General features: G+C 35.1%; 1 long non-coding RNA gene across 2 annotated transcripts; it reads left to right on the top strand.

Moving 5' to 3' along the window:
- Nucleotides 1-1,825: 1,825 nt before the first annotated feature.
- On the top strand, nt 1,826-19,071 carry LOC147907788 (uncharacterized). 2 transcript variants are annotated; one of them, XR_015546909.1, is made up of 4 exons: nt 1,826-2,383; nt 11,372-11,466; nt 14,997-15,105; nt 15,845-19,071. It is a non-coding gene; the product is annotated as an uncharacterized LOC147907788 (long non-coding RNA). The 2 variants fall into 2 exon arrangements; XR_015546908.1 differs by lacking the exon at nt 15,845-19,071 and having other exon boundaries at nt 14,997-15,108.
- The last annotated feature ends 800 nt before the right edge of the window (nt 19,072-19,871 follow it).

Raw genomic sequence — 19,871 nt, 5'->3', positions numbered from 1 at the left:
CCTGTTTGATTGGCTATGGGATAAAAAGATCCGAGAACCTTTCTGTTCTGTATATAGGATGCTTGGAAAGTAATAATAAATCTTTCGCATAAGGGCAGAATGGATTAAACTGAGAAGAAAAGTCCTCTCATTTTATGATTAGCAATAGTTAATAAGATATTAATTGCTAAAAATTGTCGAAAATTGGTCTTCAATAATTTTTTACTCAAATACTATCTATTTTACAGAAAAACTGCAAGAGACAAAAAAACTGTTTATTTTCTTCTCATAGAACTCTAAGAATTTTTTCAGAACTTTTTATCAAATTTTTAGAACTGCATTTTCTTATTTTTACCAACATAAGAAAATATGATGTTAAAAAATTCTGAAAAAATTCTGAAAAAATGTTCAGAGCTTTATGAGAAGAAAATAAACAATTTTTGTCTTTTACAGTTTTTCTGTAAAGTTCATAGTATTTGAGTAAAAAATTATTGAAGATCAATTTTCAGTAACTTTTAGAAATTAATATCTCATTAACTATTGCTAAAATCGTAGAAATGATAGAAGGGACTTTTCTTCTCAGTTTAGTTCATTCTATCCTATACGGAAGATTTATCATTACTTTCCCTGTATATTTGTCGTACGACAAAAACACACAAATGAAATAGCACTTACAAAGCACATGATGCATCGTTTGTCGTTCATTAAAATGAAAAATAAAGAATAAAATGGTATCTCATGCGCTTCACGCGTAATACGAAATGTAAGACTTGTAAATTTAAAAATAATGGCAATTCAGCAATAATTATAAAGGGATAGATTTTGTCTTGACTTTTTTCTTAATTTTTTTTTCTTGAACACGAGGTGAAAATTACAAAAGTGAGCAAATTTACTAGAAGTAACCAATAAAATTGTAAATATTGTAGAAAAAAAAAACTTCTTTTGTAATTTCAAATCCTGCGTTGCTTACACTTTGTGCATTCGGAATCTTTTCTTTTTCTCTTTTCAATATCAAATATAAAGTCTGTTCGCGTTGCTTGCACTTTTTTGCTCTCAGTATCTTTGCTTTTTTTCTTTTCAATGCAAAGCATGTGAACAGATCTATTTATTTATCTCGTTTTTTGGAAATTTCAAGCAATACGAACGCAGACTTACATATTTACGTACAATCGACTTCATTGAATTTGCATTATTTTATCTATTACTCTTTAAATTTAATCAAGAAAATTGAGATTTTTGTTTAATATGTGAATTTTTAATATTTTCCCGAGAAAAAAATGTTTCATATATAATTTTATATAATTATATAAAATTATTTATAATTATATATAATTATATATAAAATATGTTTATATAACATTTTTTCCCGAGTCTCTGTCTTTCTCTCTCCTCATAAGACTTTAAATCAACTGTAAGATCTTCAAAACGACCGTTATTTGTTTTTTAATTGATATATATGTTTTATCATTTAACACTTTCGCTAATTTTTTATAAAATTAGCGAAAGTGTTAAAACAAAGCCATTTTATTTAATTATTTAATTAATTTAATATATCAATCGATAGAAAAGAATATTTATTTACCTGTTCTAATACGATTAATGTCACAAGGATCTCGATTTATTGTAAAAATTACTGATGTCTGATCGTCAAAATCGAAAAAATTGCTCCACCGCATTCGATATTAGGCTGTAAAACATAAGAAAGTATCTACAAACAGTGAAATTACTTAATTGATCAATTATATCTGATGGAGAAGATATACGATATAATACTTTATATTCATTGATTAATTTAAAGTTTTTTTTTTCAAATTATCGAAATAATAATCAAAATAATAATCGCTACCTTGAAAAGAAAAAGAGTAATTTGTTCGAGGATGTTCATCACTCTATGGAACGACTAGAAAAGTTCCTCTAGTAAGAGTTAAGATATAGAAGAGTTAAGAGCAGAAGGGATACTGGAAACAGCACAATTCCACCATGGTTGACAATTGAAAGTCCGATTTCGCGCCTTCTGTGCACCATTAAACAGTTGCTCACACCAATTCGCAGATTACTGCCATATTGAAAATATCAGTAAATATGACGGTGCTTCAAGGGAAATTTGACCAATCGGTGTCCCTCATGACTTGACTCTTATTAGAAGGACTCTAGGATCGACGCGAAGTGACGCGCCAAAGTGACGATTCGGCAAGCGAGCAAAGCGAAGTCAGGCGACTGCTGCTGCCTTGCGAGCGATCTACGCGGCTTACTTCACTCACTTTGCCTCGCGGCTCGCGCGAACCGAGCGAACAACGCGCGATCGAAAACGATCGCGGCGAAGTTTGAATTCACGACGACAGATGCCGCTGACGATCCAATCGGCACGACGATTCACAGCGACTTTGCTAAATATCCAAGAAAGGTAGGTAATAAAGACATTATTACCATTATTAGGGAGTTTTGTAATACCGGTTATTCAAATATGGTGAACGCTCACGTTACCTTCTTCTCAACAACTAATTAAAAAAGGATTACGTAACTTTAACATTCATCGTACCTGAAGTCACGCAAAAACTCCCTAATAATGCGAGCGCGATGGCTATGTCGGTTGATATCCGCCTAAGTCTAGGTGCGGCTCACTTGGTCTTCGTCGGTCCGTTATGATCCCACCCAGCTCGCCGAGCGATCGCTTCAGCGAACAGCAGACTCGCGAAGCTGTGCCACGTGGGATCCTTTTCTTTTTTTCCGCGATTTCCGTCCGTTTTATCTGTCCGTTCATCTTTCTCAGCTCTCCGCCACGCAACGTTGCGCTTTTGTTGCGTATCGATCAGAATTATCGCCGACGTTCGGAATAGAAATGCATGACCGAGACAATTCGCACCCTGAAAACCACGTGACGCACCAATTCTCACGTTATTAATAATATCAACGGTAAGCAAGGAACGTATCGAATGCTCGATTCCTGCTACCGCCTGCCGTCTGTGCTTCTCGTCGCGCCGGCGTTGATCGATCGGCCTGTTCCGCGCCAACTTCAGGTAGTTCAGGCGCCTTCGTCGCTCACAAAGCGCTTTCCGTTTTCCGAAGAAACTTTTACGCTTATTCTACAACATTATTTATGAGTTTGGAAAATGTTTATTAGCATCAATATAATATCTATTAAATTGCTTGTTAATTTAATTTATGATGTACTATTCTAGCTTAGGTTTAGGTTTTTCATATTTCAAGACCGACAAATAATTGGCGCACAGTTTGCTTGAACTGGAAATTGTACAAATTCACGAGAAGTATTATTAAGCAAGAAGCTGAGTATATACTTATTGGTTTATATATGTTTTATATACGTTTTCTAAATATATCTAATGTTTTACAACTGTTTATATAATATCAACATGTATTACTAGAGAATCGCCTTGACCAAATATGGTGTTTATATATATTCTATAATAGCCATTAATCCGTAAAATTTAATCAATCGTAGTCGATTATTTTCTTCACATTCGACTATGATTAATTAATTTTATAGCTTGACGGCTATCATAGAGTAAACTTTATAGAGCCATGATACACCAAAAACTTAAATAGTAAAACATAAACAGTGAGCAATTGGTCAATCATAGTAGAGATTATATAAAGCCATAACATACTCTCTAAGTTCTTTGGAGTGGAATCTCACTTTAAAGAATAAAAATTGAGCGTTTTGAAAAAGGTGACTCTATTTTCAATCTTCAAGAGTGAGATTTTATTTTTCAAAGTGAGATTCACTCTAAAAGTTTTAGAGAATAAACAGTAACAAATCCAATATGTTGATTTCCTTATTGCTTACGTCTTAAGATTTACCTTAAGACCTTACACAGTCAATAATACTGTCAGTATTAACTAAGTACTGACAATATTATTCATCGTGTATGATTAATATTGATGGATTGATATAGAATACTACTGATGGTAATCTGGATTTTGAATTGTCGAGCATCAATATTGGGATTCATGTTACAGTATATCACAGTGCAATAAATATTGTACATAAAACTATGATGTACACACAAAGAATATCACAACGTATATCACTACGTATAATGGCAATAGCGAAAACAATTAATCAAATTTTGGTCTCTATGCATTTTCCTGCATATAATAGCGCTAGCATATTGGAATAGCCAATCAAATTTTGGCCACAATTCACTCTCATACTGTGCATGTCCTTGGAAATGGTACATCTTGTCTTCTTACATGCGTAAAACTAAAGTAAAATAATTGGGCATTCAGGATGACAATCGCTCACTGAACGTTCAGTGAGCTCTTTCATCTGATTGGTCAATATTTTAGGATCTACTGGAATATATCAGATGAAAGAGCTCAGTGAGCGGTTGTTATTCTGAATGCACCCATTGTCAATAATACTGATCGTGTAAGGTTGTAAAAATACTAAAAATATTGATGCGTACTATCAATGTTACTGATTCAATATTACTGATTAGTATTGTTAACCGTGTAGAGTCATCTTTTCTGCTTAAGGATGTATTAGACATATAATCCCTGCAAAGAAAATTAAATTTGAAAGTATGTTTAATATTTACACTTTAAATAAACTATATACATATGAAAGTTGTGTGAATAAGATTATATTTTTGTTTAATGACAATAGTAATATTTTTTAAATCTGCGCTCTAATAAAAATATATGGAAATGTATTATAAAATAAATGATAAAAATCTCAATTTTTTAATGCAAGTATATTATGTATTCAAGTTTATTTTTGTAAAATTGCGGTGCATGAACTAGTTATCCGGTAAATAAACAAAATTTGTTCCATATCTTTGTAACTGATTAGTAAGTCGTAATGAAATTGTATAAATTATTTTAGATATTTAAAGTATTTATACAAAAGAAAAATGTAAATTTTTTTATCATTTAAAAAATTTAAATTTTTAACAACAAAATTAATCATAAATAAAATAAATAAACTACAAAAATTTTTATCATTTATTTTATAATACATTTCCATATATTTTTATTAGAGCGCAGATTTAAAAAATATTACTATTTATTAAAATGGCTTATGATCCCGATAGTAAACCGTAATCAAATTTGTCATATTATTTTTAAACGTAATTATTTTTAACGTAATTTAGAATAATGTAATTTTGTTATCATATTGAAAATATGTATAAAACATCCTTAAGTTTTTCTGAATGCCATGATCCTTAGATTGAATTTTCAGCCAATTCGCTACCATTAACAAATAAATTTTTTCCGGGTAAGATTTGTCTTTAGGAGATGTAAAGAATAATTATCATCTTTCAGAAGATTCCTGTCGAATCGTTAATCATTAGACACGTTTTATGGAATGGATCATAAGAACGCTTCCTTACACGGAAAGAAGATATATATATATATATTCATTTGTCTCGTTACGTAAAGGTCCGCTTCGATAGTCGCATAGCTACGAGTACGAGTTTACAAATAGCGGAAAACGCAGATCTAACCGCGTCATGTCCTTTGGGCGCCGCTCCGCCGTGATCTCCTTACGTAATCGACGCGGAAGAGAGAGATGGCAAATTGATCGTAATCACAAACGAGCGAGCGAGAAAGCGAGCAATCCCGTCTCGAGTCGCCGTCGCCGTCGCCGCTGTGTGTTGCTTGAAACAACAGTCGCGTGGCCTCTCTGGACTAGGCGAGTGAGTGAAGGTCTAGGCTGACTGGCATTCAAGGTCGCGTGCAGAGCGCAAAGCCCGGATCTATCCCCGCCCCAGATTTCTAGCGCCCTTCGCTCCTCGCTGTCACGTCGTCCCGCTCGTTTCTTCTCTCCCTCTCCCTCTCCCTCTCCCTCTCCGAGAGCGGAGGAGAAGTTCTCCTCCTCTTTCTCTCTTTCTCACACTCCTTCTTGCACCGTCTCCTGCCACTCGCTCCTTCTCTCGCGACGCTCGCCATCTCGCTCGGTCGCCCCGCGATCCGCGCGCGCAACATCGATTTAGCTATAAAAATTCCCTGCGCTCGACTCTATCACTCCGGCTATTATTTCCTGCCCGGGACCGCCGGCGCGGCGTGAAAAGCGGTGCCGTTTCGCTCCCGGAATTCTCCGCTCTGTTGTAAATGCGCGACGAAGGAGGATCTCTCTCGACTCTCGGACAGCTCGGACTCCGTATTCACGCTATCGTCACGCGAGGAACGAGGAAGTGCGCGCCGGAGCTCGCGCACGTCATGTGCGCCTTTTCCGCACGTATATTGTACGTGCCATGCACGGGAGCGCGTATACAATGTATGTATACATGCGAGCTGGACTGGAGGAGATGAGCTAGAGAGAAAGAGCTTGAGCGCGTGCTCCGATAAGGAAACGAACGGAAGCGAGACAAGATTCTAACTACGTCGAGAATCAAATCTCGCACTCGCTTCGCAGTTCGCTCGCTCGCCAGCCGTGAGGATGAAAGGGCGTAACAGCGATTAGGTCCCGTTATGTACCACTACATCGATGAAACATTAGCGGGATTAGGCTTCTTCTACTCTCTGTCTCTGCTGCACATGCCATTCGATATTATGCGGAATGCAGTTTTCGAAATTTATTTCTCGATTGATTATGTATGGGAGTAAGAACGGAAAGATTTGGAACGTACAAGCGTGAGAAAAATTCTTTTCTCCGAAAAAAATTATAAGATTTTCTTATAGTAATCCAAATATACATTACGACATTCTTATAAACATTCAGATTTAATTATTTGATTGATGAATTCTAGATTTAATATCCATGTATATAAATCGTTAATGTTAATTAATATATAATATGTTGAGAAAATTCTTTATGTTATCGCCAATCAATTACAGTATGTCGTTTTTATCTTCAGTTTTATTTTCTTATAATAATCCAAATACATCACGGTATGTTTATGAATATTTGGTTTAATTATTCGATATGAATTCTATTTATAATTTACAAATTGTTAATTTTAATCAATATATTGTTGAAAAATTCTTCATGTTATCGCCAATCAATTGTAGAAAGCGTGTGTTGGATTTTAAAAATTTCCAATTATTTTAATACAATTTATGACAGCAAATAAACAATGTATTTTAGCGTGTGTGATAGTAAAATCAAAAAGTAAATAAAAACGAAATTTAATCCTTGCTGATCATATTTTCTCTAAAGTACTGTTTTTATAATAGTAGTCGAAAAATATGACAATAGCGGACGTGTAATATAAATAACAGTAGTATTAACGTTCAGACTATCCTTGGATCCAACAAGATATTGATGAATTTCATCGTCACATCTGTGCTATATGTAGGTCAAACACGTGTCGCACCTTTTCTGCGCAAAGAATTGTACAGTTAATTTAAAGCTCGAATCTCTCTCTCTCTCTCTCTCTCTCTCTCTCTCTCTCTCTCTTCCCCTCCCCCTCCCCCCAACTCTTCTGTTCTGTTCTAGCTATATAGGATCCAACGAAATCTAAGAGAGCTCACATCTTTTTCGCCGTGAACCCGGAAACGCTTTGCGTGAAGAAATGGCGCTGGAAACCTTCCGAACGGTATATAACTACGATAGCCTGGCTGAGTTCTAAATTCAATTCCGTTGACCTAGATTAGGTGCTACGTGACACGATGGAAGTTCGCACAGTTGATTCTCTCTCTCTCTCTCTCTCTCTCTCCCCTGATCTCTGTTTCTCTTTCTCCCTCTCTATCCTTTTCCCGTTTTCACCAGGCTTTCTCCCGCATGCTCTCTCTTGGTAAATTCGTTTGATCGCAACTCGAGAGGCAATTAAAAACGCAAGAGAAGATTATTCTTTAATATCAACCGTGGTATCTGTCGCTTTTGATACTGTAATGTATTATGGAATGATTATTTCACAAAATCTTACTCAAGGAGAACGAGACAGTCAAAATAACATCAATATAACATCATGCCGATTATTAACTGAATTATTTATGTCATTTTTTTGTCACGGTTTAGTCAATACGACATTATTTTGACCTTGTCGTTATCCTTGGGTGGAAAATAGGAATATATATACGTTAAAATATAAAGAGAAAGAAAAGGAGAAATAAATAAAGAAAAAATGAGAGAGGAAATTTCAAAATTTAAAATCTTTTCAAATATGCAAAGACCTAAATCGCTCTAACCAGCGCTTTTCCATCTATTGAGAATTGCGCATCTCTTTTTGTAACATTTAAACGATCGAGAGGGATTCCTTCTCTCGGAAGTATGATTGTCGTCGAGAGTATCGTGAGACATGAAAAAGATCGGCGGTGAGAAAATACGTGGGACTAGCGGAAGATCAATGAATAATTTTGGAGCAGGGGACGAAAAGCCATCGATTGAAATTTTCATTAACTTCTCGCGCGCGCGCGATTATTTATTCACGGAATAATGAATGGACGAGCGAGCTGAACGACGAGTGGCCGGGAGATAAAAGGCGATGTCTAGAGTCATTCGAGACATTATGGGCTGTTTATACGCCTTCGTTGTGAAACTTTAAAACGCATTTAAATTTCGGCACGCTCGGACAGGAATCGAAAGCCGAGAGGAATGATAGAGAGAGAGAGCGAGAGAGAGAGAGAGAGAGAAGAGCAATCTGTCATGCCGGCCGCGCGTCCTTTTTGATACGCGCGCGCTTTCGCCTTTATTTTTCATGCAAAAACGCCGCGAAACGCATTCAATAATTAAAAGGAGAAAAAAAGAGACCAGCGCGTGCGGTTGACATTAATTCATATCGTACACTTTCTGCAGTGCAATATTTATCACGCTTGAATATTACCTGTTCCAATAGGAACGTGCGTTCGGGACACGCTTTAAATTCATGCGGTAAAACGCGAGCTCGTGGAAGGGCGCCGTATTTTATAAGCGAACGGCGGAATCGCTCGGGCTTCACGTTATATACGGGATTCGTTTTTGGCGAATGGTCTTGAGACTCCTTCAAGGCGAATGAGCGAGAAAAGAACGGCGACGACGACGCGACGGCCGCGAGATCCTGCCGACGAACGGTTTTGCGCAATCCCTGGCCTTCCCGTCCTCCTTTTCAGCAAATAGCTACTCGGCAAGAAATCTCAAACTCCGGATGTTGTGAACGTACGAATGGCGATGCGAATATTATACATGTATCTATGTTCACTGGCGAGATTGCGTAATTCTTTTATTGATGATAGATCAAAGCCATAAGTTTTGTGTCCGATTCTCTTGCCAAAAAGTCAAGACTTGAAAGTGAAATATATTATTTCTTTATGAAAATCTCTCATGAAAATAAAAGAATCTTCAAAATTGTCAGATTTTGCGTATTATTTTAGTTTTTAATTTCTGCACTGTGAAAGAAAATGATTGCAGTAACTATATTTACTGGCAAAATTGAGTAATTCTTTTATCGATAATATCAGATTATATATATAAAGCTACAGAGATTTACGTCTGATTCTCGTGCCAAAAGGTCATCGGGAATTAAAAGTGTAATATATTATTTCTCATGGAATCTAAAAGATTTTGTGCATCTCATTTCACTTTTTAATCTTTGCGTTGAAAGAGAATGACTGCAACTGCTACAATTTAATTATATTCACTGGCAAAATTGAGTAATAATACTTTTATCGATAACTGATTAAAGCTAGAGTTTCGTGTCCGAGTCTCATAAAAGGTCATCAGAAAATGAAAATAAAATATAATATTTCTCATGAAATCTTGTGAATCTAAAATAATCTTAAAAATTTTTAAATTTTATGCATTATTCCAATTTTTAATCTCTGCATTGAGAGAGAATGATTGCAATTGCCACAATTTCTAGTCATTTTCGGCGCCAATTATATATTTTTTAGTAAAACTATAAATATTGTATAATTATTATTATTACCAACATCACAGCAATAATAACTATAAAAATGAAGCTCTTTATCATAATTATTTTACCATGCGATTATAATCACAAATATCAAACGCTTTTCTCTCAATACAGCATTTCCAGATTATTTCGTAAAAACGTACAAGTCATTTATCTTTCAAAAGATTAAAATGTAGATATATCGTAGAGAGAAATTTTTAAAGTTGTCTCGCACAAGTCCCTGAAATTTTAAAAATCCGCAACCGATCCTACGCTCTTAAAGGCCAACGATATCGGTCAAGCCCGAGCTCTCTGTTCGTACAAGCGACAAGTACTTATCGATGTAGAGGTCACACACGTGCCAACGCACACGCACAACAATCTGTACACGGTAACCTTCCTCACTATATCTCGTCTCTCGGCTCGCTCGGCTCGCTACGAATATAATCGAGCCGAGCCGCGAGCGTTTCCGGGCGATCGTCGCGCTTCGCGTCGGTCGGGAAATCGGCTGAAAATAAGGGGCTGATGGGGATGGGGATGTGGGTGGTACGTGTCGCGACTTGAAGCGGTTCGAGAGCGAGACAGACGCGGCGCCGGGAGCGTTGGATTCATCCCTTTCGTGTGCACGAGGTGAGCCGAAGGTGAACTCGAGGGTTGAGCCTCCCCCTCGTGGGCGCATGGTGCGGATGGTCAGGGATGGAGCTACAAGTGGTGATAAACGAGGCCGAATCCTCGTTATTACCCATTGGGGAAGAGACTCCGGGAATTCCTGCGGAATTCTGAATACGCCGACTACTTGCCGCGCCGTTTTTCCACCCCGGCGATCCCAATCGAACTTGATGTGTTCTCTCGTATACACACGAGTCGCGTTGTGTATTTTCAGCATTGACTGCTATTCCTAGTTAATTCTGTCGAAGGCTAACAAACAACGATCGTGTACATATTTTCCCTACATTAGTGCGTACACACACAAATCGAGGGGTTGTAAAAGCGAAACTCGCATTCTGTTATCAGAGTGGAGAGCGGTCTTTATTTCAGATCGTTAGATATACACGGAAAAAACGAATTTTGCTACAATATTTAGCTAACAACAAATACACAACATAAATACAGAAAATTTAAGTTAAATATAACAGCTAAATTTAGCTAAATATAAAAAATATAGTTAAACACCGAGAATAACTTTGTTGAATCATCAAAATAATTACGAATTAAGAATCTCAAGCATGATAATGCGATGCTGCTAGAAATTTTGATATTTTAGCAATTAGTTTGAGAGTCTTACATATTTATTTTTTAATAAAATTATTTAATTAAATTTAGATATTTTTCTGGAAAATCGTTCTTTCCATAATTCGTGGCATAGTAAACTTGTTCAATGTAAATATGCGTGTCTACCACGCTTAAGATAAGACAAACGTATATTTAAATTGTTAAAAAAAGAAAAAAACATAAATTATATAAAGTGTAATTAAAATAAGTAGAACTAAACGGTTTTATTCTTTCTATATATTCCGAAAGTTTTCTTAAAAGTGAGATATATTTTCTTATTTTATTTGAGTCGTTAAAGAGATTCAGGAAATTCTAAATGTCACGGTATACTTTTGATATTTCAGAAAATCCAATCTTCGACGTTCCAAAATGTTCGCGATTTACTTCCCGATTCGTTTAATGCGAGCCACGGACTTTTTCAACAGCGACCTTTTTTTTTGTAAGTAACGAAGACGACTGAATGCTAAGTAGAATTAAGTGATGATTATTAGTACCAAACTTTTCTTCATGAATAACGAATGGTATGAATAATTGATAAATCACATGGTGGGCGGCATGATGAATGGAGTGTATAAAAGTCAAACGAAGTAAAAGATCATTATCATTTGGCTCTTTTTCTTTCCTCATTTAAAGTTTTTATAAACATTTTGTTATTGTCGATATAGAAACACGATGATAAAGATGTGATCCTTGAACATCTGGAAAATTTCTATATATACGAACGTTCTCGCGCAAAAAACACGAAGGTTTACTTTCTTTAACTTTACATTGAGCTAAGGAAAAAATCCCTTTACAAGTTGATAAAAAGATCTTTCACCTAATATATAATATATCTTCGTTAAAAATGATCAAAATTTAAATTTAAGAAAAGAGTTTTAAATCTTAAACTATCTATTTTCGAATGGTTACTATATTTTTTACATTATGTGAATTTTGTAATGTTTACGTACGAGCTGAAAAAAATAAAAAAAATTTTTTTTACTTTGTAGGTCTTAGCGTGCTCAAAAAAAATTTGAGCAAATTTTCGATTATCATGAAAGCTTGCTTTTCTTATAAAATCGTTTTTTAAAAATATTCCTACGATTTTTAAGTAAAAGCGAACATTCTGACTTTATTGCTCTAACTCCGTTAAAAATCATCGTATTGCAATTAAAAATACAGATTCTTAAAGCTGAAACATTACTCTATCAAATGGTGTAACTGCCAATTTTTTAAAAATCGAACATATAGGTTACTAAAAAAGTCTTTTCATCTCAACTTGTAAAAATACTTTTTCTCTAACCCAACATAAAATCAAAAGCCGGCGAATCCTGCGGAGTAACCGTCTACATACACGATAGCTGACTGTAAAAGGGTTTAACCTGCTGAAATATTTTGCGCGATATTATCTTGACGGCTGGCGCTTGCATGCCAGTGAAAAGCGATGTTTCCAAGATATTATTTCTGCTTCCACCCTTCTCTTCCGTTATTCCTTTAAATGGCAGCCCTTTATAGTCGTAGTCTCGCATACGTTTATTTCTCTTGCCCACCGACCTGACGCTCGTTTAAATCTACGAAATTATTTCGCATTACTTGCATATAATGCGCACGTAACATTATTTATCATCCGACTGTCAGGATAAGAAACGAACAAAAAGTTTATCATAATAAGTAATGATCTTTGTATTTTGATACAAACGCAAGCGATATTTATGCAATTCTTGCGATAAGCTCTTTTACTTTTTTATTTTTTACTTTTTTTTTTCTCGTATGATAAGATTTTATTGACCTTTTTATTGTAGATTCTGCTGCATTGACTTTAAAAACAATCTTGACTATGAATTAATTTCCATTAAATACTATAATAATACGCAACTAATTTTATCTTTCAATTATTGAAATTTTGAAAATAAATATTCAATTTAAAAATTTATTTTCTATTTTCGCGCATGTTCGATTTTTTAAATGTTTAGATTTGAATGTCGGAAACTCTTGCTGTACTTTCACATACTGTCATAAATCAAAGAATGTTTGAACCAATATTCTTCTCGAACGATCGAACATTTCAAACGATGGAAAGCGAGAAAGACGGCAGGAAAGTTTGGCCGGGAGGTAGCGACAACAAACAAGCAAGAGCTATACGGTTGGCGATGAGGGTGGCATAAAGAGAGACGTGCAGACGTCATCGCCATTATCGACGGGTGCGGCATATAATAGGTATCGTCGTGAAGACGTATGGATGTCGCGTTAAAGTGCGAAAATCGAAGAAAAGGAATCGCGAAGCCGCGAGCTTTGCATGAAAACGCGTATCAAAAGAAGACATGATAGAGGATGAATGGCTGAGAAACATTGACAGACGAAGTCGATGAAGTATGGGATATTCAATAAGAGAGAGGTGCAGTAAGAACAGAAAAGAAGAGAGAGAGAGAGAGAGAGAGAGAGAGAGAGAGAGAGAGAGAGAGTAAAAGGAAAGAGATGTGCAGTTATCGACTACGCTTACTTTGCTTTCGTCGTTTCGTATCCTGTCGTATCTCAGTCTTGAGGATAGCTCGTCAGGTCTTGACAATCCAGAGAGCTGACATTCGTTATCCGGAGCCGGGACGAATTTGTCTGTGAAGAACCGGGAAGTCGCAATAAAATTGACGTCGGAAAAGAAAAGAGATGGAATCGTTAATTTCCTCTCTAACCTTCTTGCTTGGCTCTCTCTCTCTCTCTCTCTCTCTCTCTCTCTCTCTTTCTTTTTTCTATAGAGGTGCATATTGCAAATTGACTGTACTCTCAAGCCCAAACATTTCTCGCATCGCTCCTTTTCGTTCTCACGCCGGAAATGACATTACAGTGATTACATGTTCCACTTTAAAAGCAGTTATACAATGACTCGAAATTGAAAAGCACGGCGAGGATCTATAGAATCTATTGTCCAGGAGTATTACAATATTTTAGTCCTACCCGGATAAGAATCGGAAAAGAATCAAATTTATGTTAAATAACATTTTTGTATAATATTTATTTAATTTATCTGTTTAATTCTTCTAAAATGAAAGTATTGAAATAGTGCTCTAGAAAGATATTAATTTACTATTACTTTTTTAATTTCTACATTCCATGAAAAGTGAAATTATGAAATTTTCATAAATCGAGAAACTATGTCGTCATATCTTTTGCTGACAGATATATAATTTAATTAATTAATTAATATATAATTTTCGTGACTTATTAAAATCCGGAACAATTTTAGATTTATTAAAATCACACTGTTTTATATTCCTCTCGGGAATATAAAATAATTTGGCGAAAAATGTAACAATAATAAATTAACTTACATAATTAACTTATCAAGATGAATTTTATTCTTTCATTGAAAATCAAATTCAACATATCCAAAATATTCCATTCTCATAAAGTGAGCCTGAAATACAGGAAACAGAATATTTGTCGAGTGTTTGTTTTATAAAAAGTTCAATTTAAATTATAAAACGATCATGGTGGAATTCATTGACAATGGATCAACAGGCACGCGGCTTGTTTATGTGCGTACTGAGCGTCGACGCGTAAACAAGGTCACCGCCCTGCCATTTGCACGACACACTCGAGAGGCGGCAAGGCGAGACGTTCCACGTTCCGTAACGTTATCATCCAAACGTTATTATCTCAAATACGATTACTTCCTATGATTATTACGGTCAGCCCGCGAAAGTAATTAACACCTGCGATTAATACAAGCGATCTTGACGATCGTGTTGAGACAAATGTTTTACAAAATCCGTTTACTTGAAATAATAATAGTGAAGGATAATAAATGATTATTTTATTTATAATATATTTACAGATAACAATTATTTTTCCTTAATGATTTTTCAATATATTTCTTATGTATACCTCTTTAAAAAACATATCTGTATTTAATTTTCGCTTTTGAATATGTAACATAGTTTCGTGACACTCTTCTAGTTCCTTAATGATTAATAATGCTTTTTTCTGTCAATTTAGGTGACTTGATCATTATGGACATGTAAGCTATTAATACTTTTGTATCTACATTGCTGAGAAGGATTTCAAAGAGAGTTGAAATGTTCAAATAAAGAAGACATCATTCCAAGTATGAGTATTAAATTATTTCACAATAATTTGCGCTGTTCATCTACGTTGATTCTCATTAGCCTACTTTTATTTATTTGTGTATGTTGTTTATCTTTTTAAGTTTTTGAATATCTCTTTATATGTAAATTCCAAATATATTTTAGATTTCAAACACTTAAATTTTTCGACGATTTCAATATAAATTGCTAATTACTTTTTAATTGATAGTGCGGAAAAATAATTATTAAATCGAGTGATTTGAACAAAGATACATTATAATAAATAATAATATATTTTATAGAATGTATTTAGATTATGTTACATGTATAGTACTAAATTTTAATTATGTACAATAATAATATTTTTTAAATAATTTGCCGCGTCTTGATTTTTAATTTGATTTTAATTAACATCGTATCACATTATATTAGAATAAAGTCGTTTCGAATTTTTCGGTTGATAAAATATCGGGAATAATTATATAAATTAACTGCAATGTTGTATTCGGCACATTTATTTATTAAATAATTTAGTTATAAATAACTTGACATATTTACAAATATAATATAAACATAAATGAAGATTCTCTGCCAAGATTTATCGTCTCTGCCGTTTCGAGTGTAATTTTAGTTCGCAATATTTTTGGATTATAAAATGTGCGTAATGTAATTTTATTTAACGTCGGGAGTGTCGTGCGAATATAAATATCGTGCGATCATAATTAATTAATTGATTTCAAATGTTTTGAATGAGTGCAGTCCTAACAACTCGAGAGGAGAAGATACATCGGATCCGAGATACATCGGATAACGGCGCAATAATCATGAAAGTAAGTAAATTATTATTTATACGCGCGTGCAGTAATTATTTTCTGAATTATTGTCATGGAAATTAATTTGTTTGAGATAAAATTAACTGTAAATATTATAAGTGGTAAAAATAAATATCCCCTGAATTCACAAAATTTTATCGAGAGAATTTAATATCATATGAGACATCGATACATGTTTTAAAAGCGATTACAGATTGGATTGCTCATAATTTATTATGCAATGTTGTTATCCAATTTTTTTATCACTTGTAACTCGAGCTATTTCGACATTTTTCTATCATTACTTTTAATCGAGTTAATTATATCTTTAAATACTCTATTAAAGCAGGGTGGTACATCTTCTGTATATTAAGAGTCGTATTCACGTTTCATTTTTATCGATAATTGAGCGCATTTATTTCTGAAATTCTATAATATATGTAACGTGAACTATAAATGTGAATACGGACTCAAATTTTCTTACCATTAAATATTGTATAGTATTGATTTAAAAGTGCAATTTAGCAAAAATTTAGAAGAATAATATAATGATAAAAATCCTTATCATTCCTTTTCGTCGTTTAGATTATAAACCGTTTCGTTTAATGCGAAGCGGAAATGTTTATCTTACGAATGTTAATTATTACGTGCTATAAAGTTGCCGTATTTAAAAAAAGGAAATTGGTTCCGACTATTTACGATGCCGTCATTGATGTTTATACCTCATTTCGCGAAAACACCTCGGATCGCAGACCTAAATACTAGTTGCTAATTAACGGGCCGCGATTCGCTGAACCGAAGGAAACCAGCGAGTATCTGGTTATAATCGTCAGGAAAAGACAGAAAATCGTTTCGCGTTGTGCGAAATCTAATGAAGTATCAAAGACTATAGTTATATTTTGACGTACCGCAGTCGATTGTAATATATTGGTGAAAATCCAAACATTCCGTATTTACGTATTAATTGAATGGACCCTTCTGATCCTGCCTGATTTTCTCGAATTATTCTATTTATACGAACAGAATTTCTTTGAAAGTTTCGCAATTGTCGGCCGCAGAGAATCCACGCTCTAACAGCCCCATCGTTATATTTACGGCGCGCCACAAGACTAATGTTTGTGTCCAACGAATTGGGCAATCAGCGAATGTTTGCGAGCCCTTGCGAAATTCATTAGCGTGTGCTTTTCGTGAACGCCGGGATGAAAACGCTTTGGCATTCCGATTACGGTTGCGCCGCGTCCCGACGCGTCCCGACGCGGCGGCGACGCGATTTTCACCATGGTCGAGCAAGAACGAGCGAATGGTGGGCAAATGTACTAGTTTCGGAACGAGGTCTCTTAAGAACCTATCTCTCACTCTCCTGGGGAGTAAATGACATACGAAACGAGGAGAAATTGGATCGTGTAATTCCGGCAAGGAAACGAGAACGGAGATGGTCTGCTGCCGCGGTGGCTGTCGGCATCCCTTCTGCCGCGCAGAATACAATCATTATGAACTTTGATGATTCGTGTAATTTGATTGTTCGCGAAATCGCGAGTTATTCTTGAGTTTTTACCCGGATTGGTCCTCGGGTTAAATGTGAGCGTTAAACTCGGCAGTGTTATTAAACGGTATCGATCACGCGGGGCGCAACGTACCGTATTCGAGGAAAAGATTGGTCCGATTGACTCGAAACTGTGAACGCGCACATGCCGATTCTTTGATGCAGTGCTCGTTGCATTTTTCCCGAAATTGTTCCTGTTTCCCTTGACAAAGCGGCTGCAGTAGTTTACAACACGATCGTGCACCTGATTCCCTGAGCGTGCAACCATTATATCGTATCGCCGTAGGGTTGGTGCCGCAGACAGGGATGACGGGGGTGCGACGACAGTTTTATATAGAGACATTGAACAAATCACGGCTGCATAAATTCATCGTAGAATCGCAATTTTGTGTTGGCCGACCAGTTAGCAAACCGACGGGAACAAATCGATGCCCTCTGGGCCCAACAGCAAATTAATATAGCTCCCGTCAGGCTCTGTCGATGATACGCAACAAATTGATGAAATGATTATTGCACAGGCCAATATTATTAGATACTCGAGAGAAACTCTTTCACGTGAAATTCTCGTACGGAATTATTTGCGAGAGGTATCAATATGTTATATCGCCATGAGACGAAATAGTATGTTTAATTTTATGGTTTATATATTATATATTAAATTTTATATAAGTTTAAAATGTAGAACGAAGTCCATTTTATGGACGAAGACATTTTTATTTATGTAGCTTCAGCTTACATGCTAAGAAGAAACTTGGTTTACAGTTTTACTTAATCATTTACATTCATCCATATCTTATAATTATTGGCTAACTAGGATCCACTCTCATTATATTACTTTATTATTTTATTTCTCATATATATAAAGTATCCCAGAATTAGGTGGCCAAACTTTGATATTAACTTTGATATTCTATTGTTTTTAAAGACGAAAAAAAAGTTATATAAACGTAGGCCTGGAATTTTTTCTTTTTGAGATAAAAACATTTTGCGAGATAATATTTTAAAGATTTGTAACTTACTTTAAGAAACTAAATGTATTCTTTATAGGGCATCGTTTTTGCCGAAGATTCACGATACAGACACTAAGCTTCTCTACAGTTTCCGTTAGTTCGTCCATGAAATCCACTCGATATTAGAATAAATCATCTTGATAACACTATTTTAACTATGTAACGTTTAGAAACTAATTTACTACAATAAGCTGCCTTCATGACAATATCACTTGCTCTACCACAATATTTCCTTCATGTAATATCTGTCCATATAAACTTTTGAGATGAATAAAAGTTTATATTTCAAAAGTGTTTATATTTCAAAAAAGAAGAGTTTTCGAACCTACGTTTATACGATTTTTTTTTCTTAGGGACCATACAATGATACTAAAATTTGGCCACCTATTTTTGAGACACCCTGTAGTGCTTTTTATTCTACACATGTCACAATGTCTTTTTAATTCTACTTCTTACACTAATTTACAATAATATTATGCTATCACAATTTTCACGATGCTTTTAAAAGACATATATAAATTTACATACTGGATTATTATACATTTTTATTATCATATATTTATTACATACTGGATTATTATACATTATTATATAATATTTTTCTGAACAAGATCAAAGAAATATTCCTCTTTTACTTCTATTCTTATACTTTCATTTCTTTCTTTAATTATATTTATAATCGGCGTTATCTTTTCTAGTATCTTTTAATAAATGTATTTAAGAAGTGCAATCGCAAAAAATTGCAAACAGCTATCCATTAAACCATGTTTTTCTTGGTTTTGTTTGATTAGTCAGCCAAGCATTGATAAGGTAGCAATTCGTTACCGAGCGGTATGCACTTTTACTTGATATTCCGCTATCCGCATTCCGCATTCCGGATTCATTTGTATAACCGAGCTTGAATAAAGTCGTCGGTTCATTGTTTACTATGGTAAAGTCTAGTCCCATTTTACGCTACACCTCGATGACGACGTCGAGCAACCGTCGGATAACGCGATGTGGTGTTAAGAGAGAGCTACTAAATGTTGGAGGCTTCCATTTTTCAGTTTTTTCTTATGCAGATCGCACGGCTTGCCTTTTCTTTCTTTTCTCGCTCTCGTCGTCAGAGTTTTCTAGATAGCAGCGAACCGTGCTGTTGTCGGCAAGTTGGATAGCGGAATCGCACGACGGTTGTCACGAAAAAAAAAAAAAAAAAAAATATACACACAGGTCGAAGAGGGGAAGAGCACCCTGTTGAGAGAGCGAAGGGTATGAACGCGACGATTAACTGAAAAGCTCGTGCTCAATTTACCCAGCAAAACACCCTCTCGCTGGCACTAACTTTTCTTCCGATATACAAGGTGCTCCGTGCAATCACCGTCCCCTTCAAGTACTCGTCATTATGTTGTTATACATATTAACCAATATTATTCTGAGCCTTT

Source organism: Acromyrmex echinatior, chromosome 12, assembly GCF_024713525.1.
Source record: "Acromyrmex echinatior isolate Ae372 chromosome 12, ASM2471352v2, whole genome shotgun sequence".
NCBI lineage: Eukaryota > Metazoa > Arthropoda > Insecta > Hymenoptera > Formicidae > Acromyrmex > Acromyrmex echinatior.
The sequence above is the reverse complement of the archived record's forward strand: the minus strand, read 5'-3'. Positions and strand labels throughout refer to the sequence as shown.